At 45.6% G+C, this 17583-nt stretch overlaps 1 protein-coding gene across 1 annotated transcript in view; it reads left to right on the forward strand.

The window, feature by feature from the left end:
• Aff1 (AF4/FMR2 family member 1) overlaps positions 1-17583 on the forward strand; it is a 162697-nt gene that overhangs the window by 20335 nt on the left and 124779 nt on the right. The window lies entirely within an intron of this gene.

Here is a 17583-nt window from a genome sequence, read left to right on the forward strand (position 1 = left end):
ACTGTGACTTCCAGACCAACCTGGTCTACATAATGTGTTCCAGGCTGGCCAACACTACATAGGGAGACCATGTCTCCAAAAAAAAAAAACAAAAAAACAAAAACAAAAAGAAAAGAAAATTAAGGTGCATGCTTGTAATTTAACACTTCAGAGCCAGGCGGAGACTTGAAGACGCAGAGTTAGAGGCCAGATTTAGCCACACAGGGAGTTTGAGGCCTGCCTGGTCTCATGAGACCCCATGACTCAAACAAAACAAACAAAAATTAAGTGAGTGAATACATGACTCACTCGAAAGCATGCTCTGTTGCTCTTGCAGAGGACCCAAGTTTGATCTGTAAGTCCTGCTGCAGGTATCTGATGCCACTTCTGGCATCTAAGGGGTCCTGTGCTCACATACCTTCACACAGGCATGTATGTGTATAAACATAACTTCAAATAGCTAGGCAAAGGGGCAAATATCTTTAATTCTAACACCTGGCAGGAGGCAGAGGCAGGCAGAAGCAGGCAGGTCTCTGTGAGCTCAAGCCTAGCCTGGTCTACAGAGCTAATTCCATCCAGGATAGCTGGACCTGTTACATGGAGAAACCCTGCCGTGAATGAATGAATAAATAAATAAATAAATCTTTTTCTTGTTTTTGAAGGAGACTCTGTAAGTTTAAAAGCATGTACCACATCACTGTGCCTAGCTAATAAGTTTTCTTTTTATTTTTCTTTATTTTTTCTTTTAAGAAAGTTAAATATGGCTATGTAGTGGTGCACACCTTTAATCTCAGCACTTGGGGGCAAAGGCAAGCAGATCTCTGAGTTATAGACCAACTTTGTCTACAAAATGGTTCTAGGACAGCCAGGGCTACACAGAGAAACCCTGTCTTGAACCCCCTCCAAAAAAAAGATTAAAATGAAGGATATTAGGAAGGGATTGTTGTTTTCTTTTTAGACAGAGCCATATTTTAGACATCTTCTAATTTTTCTTTTTGCATTTGTGTGCATGCATGCATGCGTGTGTACGTGTGTGTGTGCACACATGGGTATCTGGGTCCCAGGGTTGTCAGGCTTTGTGACTTTCCTTTACCCACTCAGCCACCTCACAGGGCCCCCAAGTCCCGTTTAGACTCTAGCATTTAGAGCGGAGGCTAATATTGATGAGGACAAATGGATGCATGAGTAACCAGTTCAAATTCAAGCCACATTCTCACTTCTCCCTGTCTTTGGATTGTGTTGGGTTTTTTTGTTTGTTTGTTTGTTTTGTTTTGTTTTTAGTGAAAGTTTAATTATTTTTATTTTATTTGCATTTGTGTTTTTTGAGCATGTATGTCTGTGTGAGGTTGTCAGACTTGTAGTTACAGACAGTTGTGAGCTGCCATGTGGTTGCTGGGAATTGCACCTGGGCCCTCTGGAAGAGCAGTCAGTGCTCTTAACCCCTGAGCCATCTCTCCAGCCCCAAACTGTGCTGTTTTGACTGAACTTTCTAATTGATTTTTTTTCCTCCTCACTGAAGCAGAACTTTATTATTATTTATTTTAGGCAGGGGGGCTTTATTTCACTCATGAGTTAAAATTTCTTACCCTTTTTAAATCAATCGCCGTGATGTCTATTTCCTTCCGTGACTCACTCTTAAAGGCAAAGTTAAGTTTTTCATAGCATGTGCAAAATTATATTCTGGGATTGGGTTCCAGGTACGACACTGGAACCAGAATCAAGCTGAGAGATATTCAAGAAATATTTGTTTTGTAGCTGAGGAAGGTTGAGTTTATTTTAGAGTCTCCTACCAGATTGTTGGGGTACCATTTGATAATCTCCATGAAGGGAGGTACATATGATCCCTGATCAGGTCAGTGGTCTCCCTCTGGCAGAAAGCGCTGTGTGACTCTCTCCTAATTGAGAGGAATGCCCAATTACCGAGGAAGCTACAAGGTGTTAAAGCAGATTAGCACCTGTCATTGAGACAGATTCTCTCAGGGTAAGTAGACCAGGGACTGAATACTGAAGAGATGAATGGTCTTTGACTATGGTGTTTTGTTTTCCTGAAATTAACTGTCTTGGGCTTTGTAAAGAACCCACACCTGGAAATATGAAATGCGAGTGTGAAGGTTCCGGGAGTTTTCCAAGTGACATAGTTTCTGGTCTAACTTACAGCATCATGCTCCCGCTGGCTCAGAACACGGCTTTCCCGTGTTAAAGAAACATGTTAGTAATTGGCAGGTTCGTGTTGTTGTCCCATACAGCTTTGCATGAGTCAGCCCAGCCTGATGGGCTTAGGAAAGTTTAATTTGGGGTTTATCTCAGATAGAAGGGAATCATTTTTAGAATTGTTTCCTGAACGGTCAGTTAATTTGGTGGTGGGGAGACTAAACTATAGAAATAGAAGTAGAAATTGATTTCCCAGTAAGATTATGTAACCTCTGCTCACAACGATGGGGCACTGTAGGCAGGAGTCCATGACCAGCCTCTGTGGGGGCCTCTTCTCTAACACAGTCAGGAAGGGGGATTGATTTATTGGCTTTTAGAGCTCCGTTAAAGTCAGGCTAAGGGGAATCATTAGCATAAAGTGCTTGTCCATGTGCCTGGAACATCTTAACCTCTCAGTCTGGAACCCATTTTCCACTCAGGCGAAGGTGGCGATGGGAGGCTTGCAGCCGCCTTCATTCTCCTTCGGGGGGGGGGAGGTTTTGGCTAGTGGTCAGGTCCTAGGAAGAAGGGGGTCTTATTCTCCAGGAACAGCTTCAATGGGGAGGGACTTTAGAACGGAGGCACAGGCCACAGTGCAGTTACTGCTATAGCTGCTTCCAGACTACTGCCATAAATCTGTAAATTATTCTTCCCAAGCAAACAAGCATGACACAGGACACACAGCAGGTGGTAGCACAATGTATGTGTTCACTCAGCAGGTGTTACTGTGGTCTATTTCACCTCTAAGAATGTGGGGCGGGGTGGGAGTTGGGTGGTGGAGGTGCATGCCTTTAATTCCAGGTCTGGGAGGCAGAGGTAGGTCTCTGTAAACTTGAGGACAGCCTGATCTACAGAGTGAGTTCCAGAACAGCTACGCTACACATAGAAACTTTGTCTTGAAAAATCAAAAACAAGCAAACAAATAACAAACAACTAAATAAAAAGTGCCTATGGGGTTGCCCTAAGAACTAACCATAAGAGCATTCTTCCTGGGCCAGAGAGATGGCTCAGTGGTTAAGAACACTGATTGTTCTTCCAGGGGGTCCTGTGTTCAATTCCCAGCAACCATATGGTGGCTCACAACCATCTGTAGTGACATCTGGTGCCCTCTCCTAGCAAGGAGGCATACATGCAGGCCTACTTTATTCCCTGAAGTATTATTTACTCTTCTGTAATAAACTTCATTGAGGCATAATTTACATCTTTTAAAGTATACACTAAACACTTTCAGCACAATTTTATTCTTTAACATTTGTTTAATTTTATGTGTATGGACATTTTGCCTGCTTATATGTATATGTACTATGTGCATGAGTAGTGCCCATGGAGACCAGAAGAGGGCATAGGACACCATGCTGTGGCTAGGAGCTGAACCTGGGTCCTTACAAGAGTAGTCAGTGCTACTGTTGAGCTCCATCTCCAAGTCCATGACAGCCCACATTTAGACATGTCTTCATCAGTAATAGACAAAGTTACTTTTTTTGTAGTTTGTTAAAGAGAAGCCTTTTTCTTGATAGAAGCTTTCCCGCCAGCAGCCTGGGCTCTGCTGCGATGTAGTCCCCAAATAACACACAAGATGCTGTATTAATTATGAAGCTGTTGGCCTTGCTTGTTTCTTACTGGCTAGCTCTGACTTAAGTAATTACCCCATAATTGTTAATCTAAGTTTGTCTCTTACCGGAGAATAGTTCCAGGCTTCCTACCCCCATGGCGTTACATGTTGACTCTTTCCTGTGTTTCTCCTTCCCAGAATCCTCCTGGACTCCTAGCCCCACCTATCTAGATTCCTATTGGCCAGCCAGTGCTTTATTGGCATAAGACTTCCCCAACAGTAGTTAACCCTGGTACCTCCTTCCTCACCTATTAATGATATTAAGCACTTACCATCTTGATACATTTGTCTGTACCAGGCAGGTCATACAAATGTGCATGTGTAGTGTAACGTATTTATTTCATCCTTTGGGTTTTTTTTTTGTTGTTGTTGTTGTTGTTGTTTTTCGAGACAGGGTTTCTCTGTATTGTTTTGGAGGCTCTCCTGGAACTCACTTTGTAGACCAGGATGGCCTCAAACTCACAGAGATCCCCCTGCCTCTGCCTCCCAAGTGCTGGGATTAAAGGCTCATCCTTTGTTTTAAATTGAGAAATGATATGCCATTGTCTGGGCAGATGTCTTTTTCTTACTGCTTACATTCAAGTTGCATTTTCTCTATTGTGAATAATGTGCATGTGTTTTTCTGTGGGCGGAGGGCGGGCGTTCAGGAGGGGATTGTGTGCTTGTGAGGCAGATGCCACCAGAGTCATCTAGTCATCTATATTAATCGAAGCATGCAGTTTAAGAGCCAGGAGGTGGTTTCGGGTTCATTTGCATGTGGCCTGCCTCTCTGCATTCAGCCACAGATGTACAAAAGCTGACAACCGGAAGCCGATGACTTAATCTGGTCCTTGGTGTCTGTGTTCTGCACACTGTCCGGGCCGCCCTATCTGCTGAGGTGTGAATGAGTAGACTGCACGTTCTTGGACTCTGCTGGGTGCTAAGGCAGGAAGAAGTCCTCTTCTTTTTACAGACTTCTGTGACATGTCCTAGCCTGTGACGCTGGCTGTGGGCTTCTCCTTTAGAATTCAGGGACCAGAATTAGAACTTCAATTCCACTTTCCCCATGATTTTCACAAGTTTGGGGGATATTATTTCAAATCATGACTTCTGTCCTCTGTCCTTGTTTTCCTGAAAACAGTAAAGGCACAATGAGTATGTGACTGAGGCCATGGGATGCCGGGGCCCCTACAGTTTGGGGCTCAGAAACCTTGTGAGTTTGCAGTGAAAACATTAACTCAAGGCCCTGTTCACATTGTCTCCACTTTGACCAACTTGTCCTAACACCTTCACCCGAGAAAGCCTCTTCCTAGCCCACAGAGAAGAGGATCCTGTTTTTTTTTGTTTGTTTGTTTTGTTTTCCTATCTTAAGAAAGGTTTAAGCCAAGTGGTAGTAGAGCCCACCAGAGGCAAAGGCAGGTGGATCTTTGTGAGTTCTAGGCCAACCTCGTCTACACAGTGATTTGGTTTCAGGACAGTGAAGGCTACACAGAGAAACCCTGTCTTGGAAAACAAAGTAAAATTTAAAGGGGGCTGGTAAGTGGCTCCATGAGTAGAGATGCCTGCAGCCAAGCTGACAGCCCAAGTTCAAGCCCCAGGCCCCACGTGGTAGAGAAAAGACTCTCCAAAGTCTTCCCTCTGACTTCCACATGGTTGGGCAGACAACAAACAAATGCAATAACAAATGGGTTTGTGTTTGTTTTCTCCAGACAGGGTTTCTCTGTGTAACCTTGGCTGTCCTGGAATTTGCTCTGTAGACCAGGTTGGCCTTGAACTCACAGAGATCATGCCGTATTAAACCAACCAAAAGAGGAAGTTATTGAAGATATCATTTCTCTTTTGTTTGTGTTTTTAGAGACAGGGCTTCGCTTTGTACTCTCAGCTGGCCTGGAACTGGCTATGTAGACCAGGCTGGCCTGGAACTCCATCAGCCTGACCCCCACCTGCTGGAATAAAAGGCATGTACTGCCACACCTGGCCCTTAGAAGCTTTTGAAACAGTGTTCACCAGAACTCACAATGTGAGAGAGAACCTGCTCCCATAAAGTTGTCCTCTGTGGTGGTGTAGGCAAGCATGCACACACAATAGATGGATGGATGGATGGATAGATAGGTAGATAGGTAGAGAGATAGATAGATGTAACCAAAATTTAAAGAGTATATTAATTATAGTGTTACAAATAATTTTTGAGTCATCATCTTGTTATATACCTTAGGCTGGCATCAAGCTCTCCATCATTCATCCATCTCCTGGGTTACATGTGTGTACCAGGATGACTGATTTTTGTAATTTGTTTTTGCTTCACTGTGTAGCCACATCCAGCCTAGAACTGTTAACTAGGTCAGGCTGTCCTTGAACTCACAAAGATCTACTCCATCACTACCCCTAGAGTGCTGAAATTAAAGGCGTGTGCTGCCATACCCAGGTAAATGGTATGCTTTAACTTAAAAATATTTACTTAAAAATAATGTCTGCTGGGTGTGGTGGCCCATACCTCTAATTCCAGAACCCAGGAGGTAGAGGGCGGTGGATCTTTGAGACCTGCCTGCTCCAGCACAGCTAGAAGGACGGAGACCCTCTCTCCAAGGCTAGCAGAAAAAACAAAGTCTCCCTGCAGGACGCCTTCCTCTTGTCTACCCCTCAGACTTCTCATCTACTTTAGAATTCTTTAAACATTTAGCATTCTTTAAAAGAAAGTTCCGCAGGTAATTCTGGTGCGGGGGGGGGGCACGGGGACGACGGCACACGGGTTCCTCCTTGTGATGTCCACCTCAGGCAAGTGTAGCTGAAGCATTCTTTACACTGGAGAAAATCTCCGCCTTGCCCTGAGGGAGGAACACTTGACGGTTCTGGAAGGTTAGACCCCTTGGGCTTTCTAGGGAAGCATAAAAAGCCAGAGAAAGTTGTTCCAGATGGGATGCCTGTAGTGGGAAGTTGCTCTCCAGTGGGGTTGGAGCAAACCCACACCAGAGTGCACAGGGGTGTGCTGAGGATATCTCTTGAGCGAGATCTTAAAGCAGTTTCTCTCCTGTCTCTGATAAATAATTGGAAGGAGAGGCAATGAATTTTTTTTTCTGACAGTTGTTTCTTACTGGGGGCTGGGGCTTCGTTTGCAAGTGAAAGGGCTGCAGCCGGGAGTAGTTGACATCACAATAGGCCCTGACTCTTTTCACATCAAAGTGTAAAAGAACCCCCAGGGGTGATAAATGGGGGCTGCTGGACTCTTTCCCTGTAAACAAAGCTGAGAGATGACCTCTAGATTTTTTTTTTTAATTAAAGGAAAACAGGGTTTCCTAGTGGTGCGTGCCCGCTCCTGAAGTTTGACTGTTCTTTCCGGAGGGGATCTCTGTTGAGGTTGGGGGCAGGCAGCCCAGTTTCCAGGGGCCTGCCTTGGAAAAAAGCTCCCTGCCCAGGGTGGGCCTGCAGGGATCTTTTTTGTTCCTACAGTAAGGCTGGATTTCAGTAAGGCTGATTTCTGAGCCCTGCTGTCTGTCCTGGGAAGGTTGAGAACTCTCTTCTCCACCCTCAACATCAGAAGAAGCTCTGAGCATATGTGCTGGATGAGGAGCTGAGTTTTAAGAACTGGCAGTTTATAAAAGTGGTCCAAAGGCAATTGTAAAGTTTTCACTCCAAGATTGAGGATAGAGTTTCTTTTATGTAGTTAACAGTACTTTCCATGCGGTTGTGCTTTAAATTTAGTGTTTGGAAAGGCTTATGGTGTTGAAAGGAACATCGCCAAAGTCGCATTTTATGGAAGACTAAGATTTGGGAGCTACTGTCCAGACTGAGGGCTCGCTGGAGGTTGCGTCCTCATGAAACTCTGCTGCCCTTAGCTTGGCTCCTCCGTGCTCCCTGTAAGATTGTAAGATGGAGGCCAGAGCATCCTTTTATGATCTGAGCAGCACTGAGCAGGTCTAGGTCAGCACTGGGCACTCGAATTCTAAAGCTTGCTTGATTTTGCAGGCTGTCCCCAGTCTGTGTTCCGTGTAGCTGGAAGATTGAGAAAGGGGCAGAGGTCACAGCTGGTAAGGAGCTTGGAGTTCTGGAAGGGTGGCAGGGAAACAAACGCAGGATGCAGCCAAGGTCCGCTCAACCATTTTCAAGGCCTCCTCATCCACCTGAGAGGAGGAAGGGTGGGAAATGAAGGCTAGCTAGCTACGCACATCTACCACAAGTCGAAACCAACTAAAGGCACTTTTTATTGGGTTTGAGCTAAAAATTCATGGCATCCTAGGCAAGTCCTGTACCACTGAGCATTGTCTTCAGTCCTAATATTTAATGTGCATAGCTAGACACTGCTAAGCCTTTTTCACATTTTTTATTTACTTATTTTATCTATATGAGAATTCTATCTACATGTATACCTTTATGCCAGAAGAGGGTGTCATCAGATCCTACTACAGATGGTTGTGAGCCACCGTGTGGTTGCTGGTATTGAACTCAGGTTTCCTAGAAGAGCGGCCAGTGCTCTCAACTGCTGAGCCATCTCTCCAGCCCCCTCTGCTAAGTATTTCCTAGACCTCCTTCCTTCCCTTCCTCTCTCCTTTCCCTGTTTCTTCCTTACTCTCTTTTATGCAGGGTTTCACTCTCTCCCTGGGGAGATATATGCAGTTACATTTTGTAGATGAAAAAAAATTAAGTTGATTTATCTGGGACAGTTAAACTAGTTTCCCATTTTTTATTGGTAGACTTTGAAACAGGGTCCCCACTCTATAACCCAGGGTGGCCTAGAACTCTTCGGCAAGTCGCCTGCCTCAGTCTCCAAGCGTTGGTTTTACAGGCATGAGCCACCGTGCCTGGTTTAAGTCCAGCTGTTATTAGAACCCAAGCCCAGCTGTATATTAGCTGCTTAGGAACAGGAGGCAGTGAATGCTGCACACTCTGGCTTGCCTGGAAGAGATTTATGCTGAATCCTTCTGGAGCCTACTGTCATTTCTGATACTGTTAATGAGTACTAGGTAACAGGTTGTTCCTAGGGGATCGGTTCAGCACCACAGGGGGCACCCAGCGAAGACACAAAGCCGATTAGGATGGGAGGGGGCCGGGTGGCTAACGAGCCATATGGCGGGGAAGAGATTAGGTACCGAGAGGAGGAGGCGGCTCTCCTGCCTGGACCATCTCAGCTGCACCCACCCAAGTTTCCCACCCACGAGATAGGGTGTTTCCAAGAGTGCTTGTGGTCGGCACAGCCCCCATGCAGGTGCCAGGTGGTGGCCTTGCATGCAGATCAATCGCCCTCCCAACGGTTGCACTGTGCAGCTGTTCCTCTTTTAGACTGTCTGGCAACATCCGGCGGAGACTTACTTCCCCCAGTGGCCTCTTGCTGCCTGAGATAGGAGATTTTCTAAATGTAAGGATGGAGCACTAACTTCCATGTGGGACCCAGTGTGTCAGGGGTGGGGCTGCAGGACAGTTTTTACAAAAGCATAACAAGCAAATTCTTTGAGGTAGCGATGCGCACCTTTAATCCCAGCAGGTGGATAATGAGTTCCAGCCCAGGCTGGTCTAGGAGTAAGTTCCAGGACAGCCAGGTCTATCTACACAGAGAAACCCTGTCTTGAAAACAAAACAAAACAATTTATTCACTACTAAGGGCCACAGCTGGTGGACGGACTGGGTGGTGAGTGGGTATTTGGACAGCATCATGGTTTCCTTTTGGTCTTTGACCAATGGTAAGGACTGACTGGTCCTCCTTACAGCCTCTGAGGAGCCTCTGCTGCCTTTTGGGGAATAGTGGCCTAAGGAACTCAAAACCAGCTAGTCTTGGGTTTGAATTCTAGCATTCCCCCACCCCTACCCTTAGGTGTGTAAAGCTGGGAGAATTACCCCTTAAGTGTGTTCCTTTGTCTGTACAGTAAAAATAGGATTCAGTGTTTGTTGTTTCAAATCCCAACAGATGGTACTGTGGCAGTGCATGCCTTTAAAGATTGACAACCAACAATAATAATTAAAGATTGTTATTGTTTTGAGACAGTCTCACTATGTATCCTTCACTGGTCTGGAACTCAATATGTAGACTAGGCTAGCCTAGGAACTCATGGCAATCCACCTGCCTCTGCCTCCCAAGTGCTGGAATTAAACGTGTGGACCACCACTCCCAGCCTTAAATTATTATTATTATTATTTTTGGTTTTTCGAGACAGAGTTTCTCTGTATTGTTTCGGAGGCTGTCCTGGAACTCGCTCTGTAGACCAGGCTGGCCTCGAACTCACAGAGATCTGCCTGCCTCTACCTCCCGAGTGTTGAGAGGCATGTGCCACCAATGCCCGGCTCCTTAAATTATTTTTAAAAACCATTTTCTGTGTATGAGTGTCTTGCCTCTGCTTGTTTTTCTGTATGCCACATGCATGGCCTGGAGCTCACAGAGGCCACAAGAGGGCATCAGATCCCCCACCGGGGACTGGAGTTACACGGTTATGAGCTGTCATGTGTGTAATGGGGATAAAAACTTGAATCTCTTTTGTTTCATTTTCATTTTTGAGACTGGGTCACTCTATATGTAGCCCCAGCTGTCTTGGAACTACATAGATCAGGCTGGGTTGTCCATAGTTCTGGGACTGAAGGGGAGCATCACCACAGCTGGCCTTTGAGCAGCCAGTACTCACAATCACTAGAGATCACTCCTCCCCCAAGCTATGAAAGCCACCCTGTGGAACCAGCAGTGTGTGAAAGCTGCTTCACCGTGTGTCCTGCTAACTGAGGGCTCAGGCTTTTTAGTGGGACTTTAATTTGTTGTTCGGATCTTATTAAGAGCCTGGATAATTTATCTATTACTCACACTGATAATGAAACCCAGGCCTTCAGCATGCTAGGCATTACTGCTCTACCACAGAGCTATAGCGCTAAACTCTAGCTATCCTCCTCTACATTTGCATAATTTAAAATGGCAGATAACCAGGCGTTGGCGGCACATGCCTTTAATCCTAGCACTCGGGAGGCAGAGACAGGCGGATCTCTGAGTTCTGAGTTCGAGGTCAGTCTGGTCTACAGAATGAGTTCCATGATAAGCCAGGGTTACACTTAGAAACCTTGTCTCTAAATAAACAAAAAATGGTAGATACACTTATGAACTGACTTATCATTATATTTCATAATTCCTGTTGAAAGGTCATTGTTATTGATTAATGTAGATAACTGTCCAGAGAGTGTAGGTGTTTATAATTTTTCCTTTTATTTTAAGCAGGTAGAAGCACTGTTTTCCCCTCAGATTCTACACGATAGTTCTTTTTCTCAAAGTAATAACCAGAATTAGGTTATGGAGAAACCCCAGTGTCCAAAGGGTCCAGCTGGAAAAGGCAAGCTAGGAGCCACTGAGAGTTGTGCAGGCTCAGGTCTGAGGTGGGGTGCCTCGGCCCCTTTGGAGCACCTGCCAGAGTTGACATCCCAGTACCTAGGAAGAGAAGAGAATGCCACCGGGCGTTTGACATGTCATGCTTCATTTTTTCAAAGAGTTATATTTTCAATCATTATGTGTGTATGTACGTATGCACACGCGTGTGCGTGCCTGCCCCCTATGCGTGTCCCTCACTTCTTGCAAAATCAATCCAAAGTTTTTGTTCTGTTACTAATTAGTTAGCTTGGTGTTTGTGTCAAAACCTGTTACTAGGGAGATAATTAGTCTTGTTGACCCAACTGTTGAACACTGTATTTTAAGGCCTGGGTATAAAATCTACAGAATTGTGTGAGTGGTGACTTCATTGTTCTTTTAAAACCAAATTGCTTTAAAACACAGGCAAACCTCCTGGCCAGCCATGCTTGACAGTCACATGTACTTCACTCTACAGACTAACTTGTCAGTGGTATCTCATGGCAGGCATCTTGTCTGTTGTAGTCAGGGTGCTTGTTTGGGCTAATGTTCAGATCTGTGCATAGTTGCTGCCTATGTGGGACATTTTCCCCCTGTCATATAGAGTTTTGAGCCTGTACCTAGGAACACAGCAGGCCAAACCCCCAGACCACAATCTGTGTTTGGGAGAGATACATTCTGTGGTGGCTTCTAGACAGTTAGAATTGATGCTATCATCATTAAGCTGATGCGCGATTTTGGGGTGTTTAGTGGTTATCCCATGCAGTTTGCTTGTCGACCTGTTGGGATTTGCTGCCCAAAGCTCAGGGGTTCTCAGTGTGCCTTCTGCAGGGCCCTTCTTCCCCATCCACCAATGGGCACCTAGCATTTCTTTGCTCTTGCTTGGGTCTGTACATCCTCCACTAAAGAACCCCTTTTATACTTCAGCAAAGTATGTGGATGTGAGATCATCATGCTTAGGTGTTTTCCCCTAAGATAATCTTGAAAGTTTGAGAAACATGCAGCTTCTTTGAAATACATATAACAACATGCAGGAGTGTGTCTTAGCCCAGAAAATGCACCCAGCAACTGTGCATAGTGATACATATTGAAGTTTCCTATGCTGTGGTCAAAGCTTACTCTCCCAGGTATAGGGCACATTGGCTCACGTGCTGGGCTTTCTGCTCTGATTAGGTCCCATTTATTTCTTCTAACACTTCCTTTTATCCTGCTTCACTGTCTAAAACTAAACAAAATAGCCAAACAACAACAACAACAAAAACCTTGCCAACTCCCAAATCTGACCTGCTTCCTTGTACTACAGAGTTTTCTCTGTATAGTGTCATTTTCAAAAATTATTTATTTTTGTTTTATGCACATTGGTGTTTTGCCTGCATTTACATCTGTGTGAGGGTGTCAGGTCACCTAGAACTGAAATTACTGACAGTTTTAGCTGCCATGTGGGTGCTGGAAATTGAACTCAGGTCCTCTGTAAGAGCAGTTAGTTCTCTTAACCACTGAGCCATCTCTCCAGTACTCTGTATGATTTCTTAAATCTTAGACAAGATCTCACAGCCCAGCCTGGCTTCCAGCCCTCTATGTGATAGAGGGTTGAACTCCTCTATCTTGCCCAGTCTCCTGAGGGCTAGGATTGCAGGCCTGCACCACTGTGCCAGCCCCTGTATATACTCTGAGAGTGGCTTCACCACCCCCAGTGTGGCTCTCAATCTGGACTCCTAAGCCTGAACTAGGCTGCCATCATTTCCCCTGCAATTACCCCACCCTCTGCATGTGAGTTAGCATATCTCTTTCCATCCTCCCTTTCCCTTGTTAGGAAAGACCTCATTAGAGTAAGATTTCTGAGATCATTTTCATGATATAGAAGTTCAGGGGTCCATCAGGACTCATCCTCCATCAGCCCTGTTGCCTAGCTACGAAAGTTTCACAAGCCCATCTATAGGCTTCTGCCTTCAAGCCCCCATGCCTTGGCACATGTTGTTTCTTTCATCTCTGCCCTGACCATCTGTTCCTTTATCTGCAGCCACCGTCAGGAGAGTATGGGGGCTTTTACGAATGTATAGGAGGAACACCTCTTGCATTTGTGGCCAACAATCAGGGAAGGCTTCTTGGAAGTAGAGAATTTGATGCTCAGAGCTCAATGGTTAAGAGCATGTACAACCCTTGAAGAGAACTAGAATTGATTTCTCAGCACCAGAAGCACCAGCTCTAGGGAGACCCAATGCCTCTAGCTTCCTTAGTTACTGGTATGGTTGTGCATATACTCACCCCCATATATATGTATATTGTGAGGAGGGTTCTCCTTATGTAGTATGGCTATGTAGATTATGCTGGCCTCAAACTCACAGGTCTGTCTGCCTCCGCTCCTAAGTTCTAAGGTTAAAGGTTTGGCAATACACATACATCTCAAAACAAACAACAGCAAACAAAAAACCTGGTGTTTTTTTTTTAGGAGTTTTTTAAAAAAAAAAGTGACCGGGCTTTGGTGATACACACCTTTAATCCCAGCACTCTGGAGGCAGAGGCAGGCGGATCTCTGTGAGTTCGAGGCCAGCCTGGTCTACAGAGTGAGTTCCAGGACAGCCTCCAAAGCCACAGAGAAACCTTGTCTCGAAAAACCAAAAAAAAAAAAAACAAAAAACAAAAAACAGACGTCAAGAGCAATCAATGTTTAATCCTTTGGCTTTTCCACATGGAGATGCTGTCGTTAGGATGAGGACAATAGAGGACAGATCAGGTAGAAGTCCCCTCTGAATGAAGCCACAGTTATGTGCCACAGTGCATATGGGGAGGTCGGGGGACTGACTACTCTGCACAGTTGGCTGTATCTTTCCTTCTAGTTGATGGGATGCAGGGGTTAAATTCAGTTTTTCCGGCTTGCACACAAGTGCCTAGAACCAGTGAGCTGTCACTGCCCAGCCACACTTTCTGAGCAGCCATGGTTGGACATACCTCTTACCTGTCTAAGTCTGGAATTCATGGCAGGTCAATGCTTAGGATGCACATTTATTCTGTAGAAAATGAATCTCAGCTGTGCTGAGGTTTCCAAAGACAGTGAGAAGGTGGGAATGTCCAGAAATAGAAAACACTAACAACCCAGTGGCAACTTAATAACAAGAAGGCTGGCAGAGTTTGAGGAACTGAAGCTGTGTAAAGTCTGGGGTGCAGCTCAGTCCAGAGGGCTTTCCCTACCAGGAGCAAAGATGGTAACTAAGGACATCATCTCAGCACCTCTAAGGTCTCTAAGATAATTAAACATGAGAGAGCTGGGGGCCCTCAGAAATAGTTATTTTTGTTGTTGTTGCTTTGCCTGCTCTGTTTTTGTTGTCTATTTACTTATAGACAGGAGGAGCTCATGTAGCCCAGGCTGGCTCCAAACTTTGCCAAAGATGACCTTGAATTCCTGTTCCTTCTGCTTCCTCCCAGGCACTCAGAGCACAGTTGTGCTCTATCCAATACCCCCCCTCTGTTCTTTTGTTTTTGTTTTTAATTCTCGGATCTAGGGTGTTTTAAAATATATGTCGGCATTTCTTCACAGTACACTGTAGAGGTTTTCTGTAGTCATGGTGGCTGAGGTACAGTGTTGTACTTGATTCCTGTGACGGGCAAAGATCTCAGGAACAGAACTTTTGGTGACCTTTCCGGAGGGTTTATGCTGAGGGGGGATGGGAACTCTTGTTAAAATAAGCTGGCCAGTGGGTGGTGGTAAGGTAAGCTATGAGGAGAGATTTATGAGCGGCATCCTGTCCTGGGATCACCGCTGGGGATGGAAGAGGGGGAGCAGCTACTATATAAATCAGGAAGGCAGCTCCGGATACGATGTGGGCCACTGGAGGGTCTGAGGACGACTCGCTGCTGGGTTTGGCAGAACACATGGTAGAGGAGGCTCCACGGGTCCTGTTCTTGAGTCCACACAGGAAGTGGTGTTGAGTTAGGCGGTCCCTTTCCCTGAGGGGAAAACAGCAAAGCCAGAGACGTGGCACTGTGTCCCAGAGTCACCTATAGACTTCAGTTGCTTCCTGGATTGTGAAGAAAGGGAGAGGTGAGCCTTGGGAGAGGGAGTGGGAGGTTGTGTGGATTTTCCTGGGTCTTGTGTTGAGCACATCCATCTCTCCATGGATCACCTGCTTGTTCATTCCAGAGTTTGCAGAAGTTCCCACTTAGTGTAGGGTGAGCGTGTAAAAGCTTGAACAGAGGGAAAAGCATTAACCTGATTAACTCTCCCTCCCCTCAATGAAGGGCAAATTCAGTAGAAGAGTGGATTCTGAGATTAGGGCTGGGGAGATGGTTCAGCACTTACCGTTCTCTCAGAATCAAGAGTTCAGTTCTCAGTTCCCAGAGCGGCTCATAGCTGCCTGTAACTCCAACTCCAAAGGATCCAGTGTCTCAGGTCTACACTGTATTCACTCAGGCAAACAGGTACACGCACACATTCATATTTTTTTCCTTTACAAAGGGTAAGATTGGAATATAGCTGAATTAGCAGAGAGCCTGTCCAGCGTCCACAAAGCCCTGAGTTCCATTCCTAGCATTGTATAAATTGAGTGTGCCGCAAGGACGGTCTCAGCTAGTTCCAGGCTGGCCTGGGATACCTGGGGCTCTGTCTAATAAATAAATGAAAAAAATAAATATAAGATCATGCCCTGGGGCCTGGACAGACGGCTCAGAAGTTAAGAGCACTGGCTGCTCTTCCAGAGGTCGATTCCCAGAAACCACATGGTGGCTCACAACCATTGTAATGAGATCTGGTGCCCTATTCTGGCCTGCAGGGATACATGCAGGCAGAACACTGTACACATAATAAATAAATAAATCTTAAAAAAAAAAAAGATCATGCCCTGTTTTGGAAAGTCTACAAATTGCCAAGTAGAACGAAAGGCACCTGATTTTTTTCTGGGTAATATCCTTATTTCATCTGCCAGACTGTGTGGGTGATGACTTGTATGTTATCCCAGCACTTGGGAAACAGTCAGGAGCATCTCTGAGTTTGAGGACAGCTTGGTCTACAAAACAAGTTTCAGGATAGCTAGGGCTACACAGAGAAACTCTATCTTAAGAAACAAACAACACAAAGATTATTTCATTAGTCTAGATGAGTACACACATAACAGGTTTGAGAGTAGAACAATAGGTTTAGAATCACCCCCTCCCCCAATTTATATACTTAGAGGTAAACATAAGGATTCAGGCATTATGCTGGCCTGCCCCTATCACCTGGAAGAATGCACTCAGGCGGTACCCTGGTCAGCACAGGTGCAAAGGACCCCTTTAAAAGAAAGACCTCCGCCCATTTACGATCTCTTTGCCTGCTCCTCTCTTTCCCGCTCTCTTCCCTTTGTTCCCCTGGGGCAGACAGGACTTTTCCTGTCTCCCTCTTCTCTTCTGTCCTCTCTGTCTGTCTCTTTACCTCTCTTCTCTTCCCTTCCCCCTTCCCTCCCCTTTCTAATAAAAAGACTCACTTAGGCTCTGTCCGCCTGGCTTGTTTGTCCCTCTGCCTCGGTCACCCTCACCTGTCAGAATCCACCAAGGTTCCTCACTCTTTATCATAACAATATGACTGTGTGTCTTTAGATTTTGTGTAGAGATTTGCTGTGTAGGTAAATTTATGATGTTGCTAAAATGTTCTTACACTGGCTCCCACCCCTGGAGACACATGCACACCTACACATACATGTCGCAGGGAGTCAGGATTCAGCACAGGTTAACTGAAGTTTATTTATTCAGGGAGAATGCACTTACACATGAAGCAGATGGCCACCACGGATTCCTTCTCCAGGGATCCACCCATGCTGGTCTTTGTGACCCGACTTGAAGCAACAGAGAGAGAGAGAAACTACCTGTGCCCCGACCCAGATCTAAACCCCCTCTCCATCACGCCTGCACCTCTGGCCACGCCCAAATGGGCATGGTCAGCGCTACAGGCCCCGGGCGGGGTGGGTATCTCCCTACACATACGTGCACATGTGTGTGTTCAATGACTAAGTCTTCATTCTTCTGCTTCCTTTAGAGAAAATGAAAATGTTATTTGGTCACTGTATTATCACTGTGACAAAACCCCAAGGAAGACCTTTGTTTTCTTTCTTGATTTCAGAAGAATGGTGACTTGGCCCCTGTGGCAGGGCAATGTGTCATTGTTGGAGTACTTGTAGGAGGCTTGCTCACCCCATGTTGACTGGGAAGTCAACAGGGAAGCGGGGAAAGTGGGAGAAGGAGCCCCAATATCTCTTTTAAGGGCACACCCAGGGAACTTGCTTCCTGTATGTCCCACATCTTCTAAAGTGTCACCACCTCTCGGTGGCTCCACAGGCAGTGATTTAAACTTTTACTTCAGGGGACAATTCTGATCCAAATTGCAACCGTGGGCATGTGAGTGCCAGTTGTATTCCAGGCATTTTTCTGTTCACTTAAGGCATGGCAACTAAAGATACAAGATCTTTCTGGTATCAGTGTCAGGTGTTCAAAGAGTAGGCATGCACCTGGGTCAAAGAGTAAGACTGGTGGGGTAGAGCGTCAGGTGGGC

The sequence above is a fragment of the Mesocricetus auratus genome, unplaced genomic scaffold, assembly GCF_017639785.1.
Source record: "Mesocricetus auratus isolate SY011 unplaced genomic scaffold, BCM_Maur_2.0 Super-Scaffold_100006, whole genome shotgun sequence".
NCBI classification, from domain to species: domain Eukaryota; kingdom Metazoa; phylum Chordata; class Mammalia; order Rodentia; family Cricetidae; genus Mesocricetus; species Mesocricetus auratus.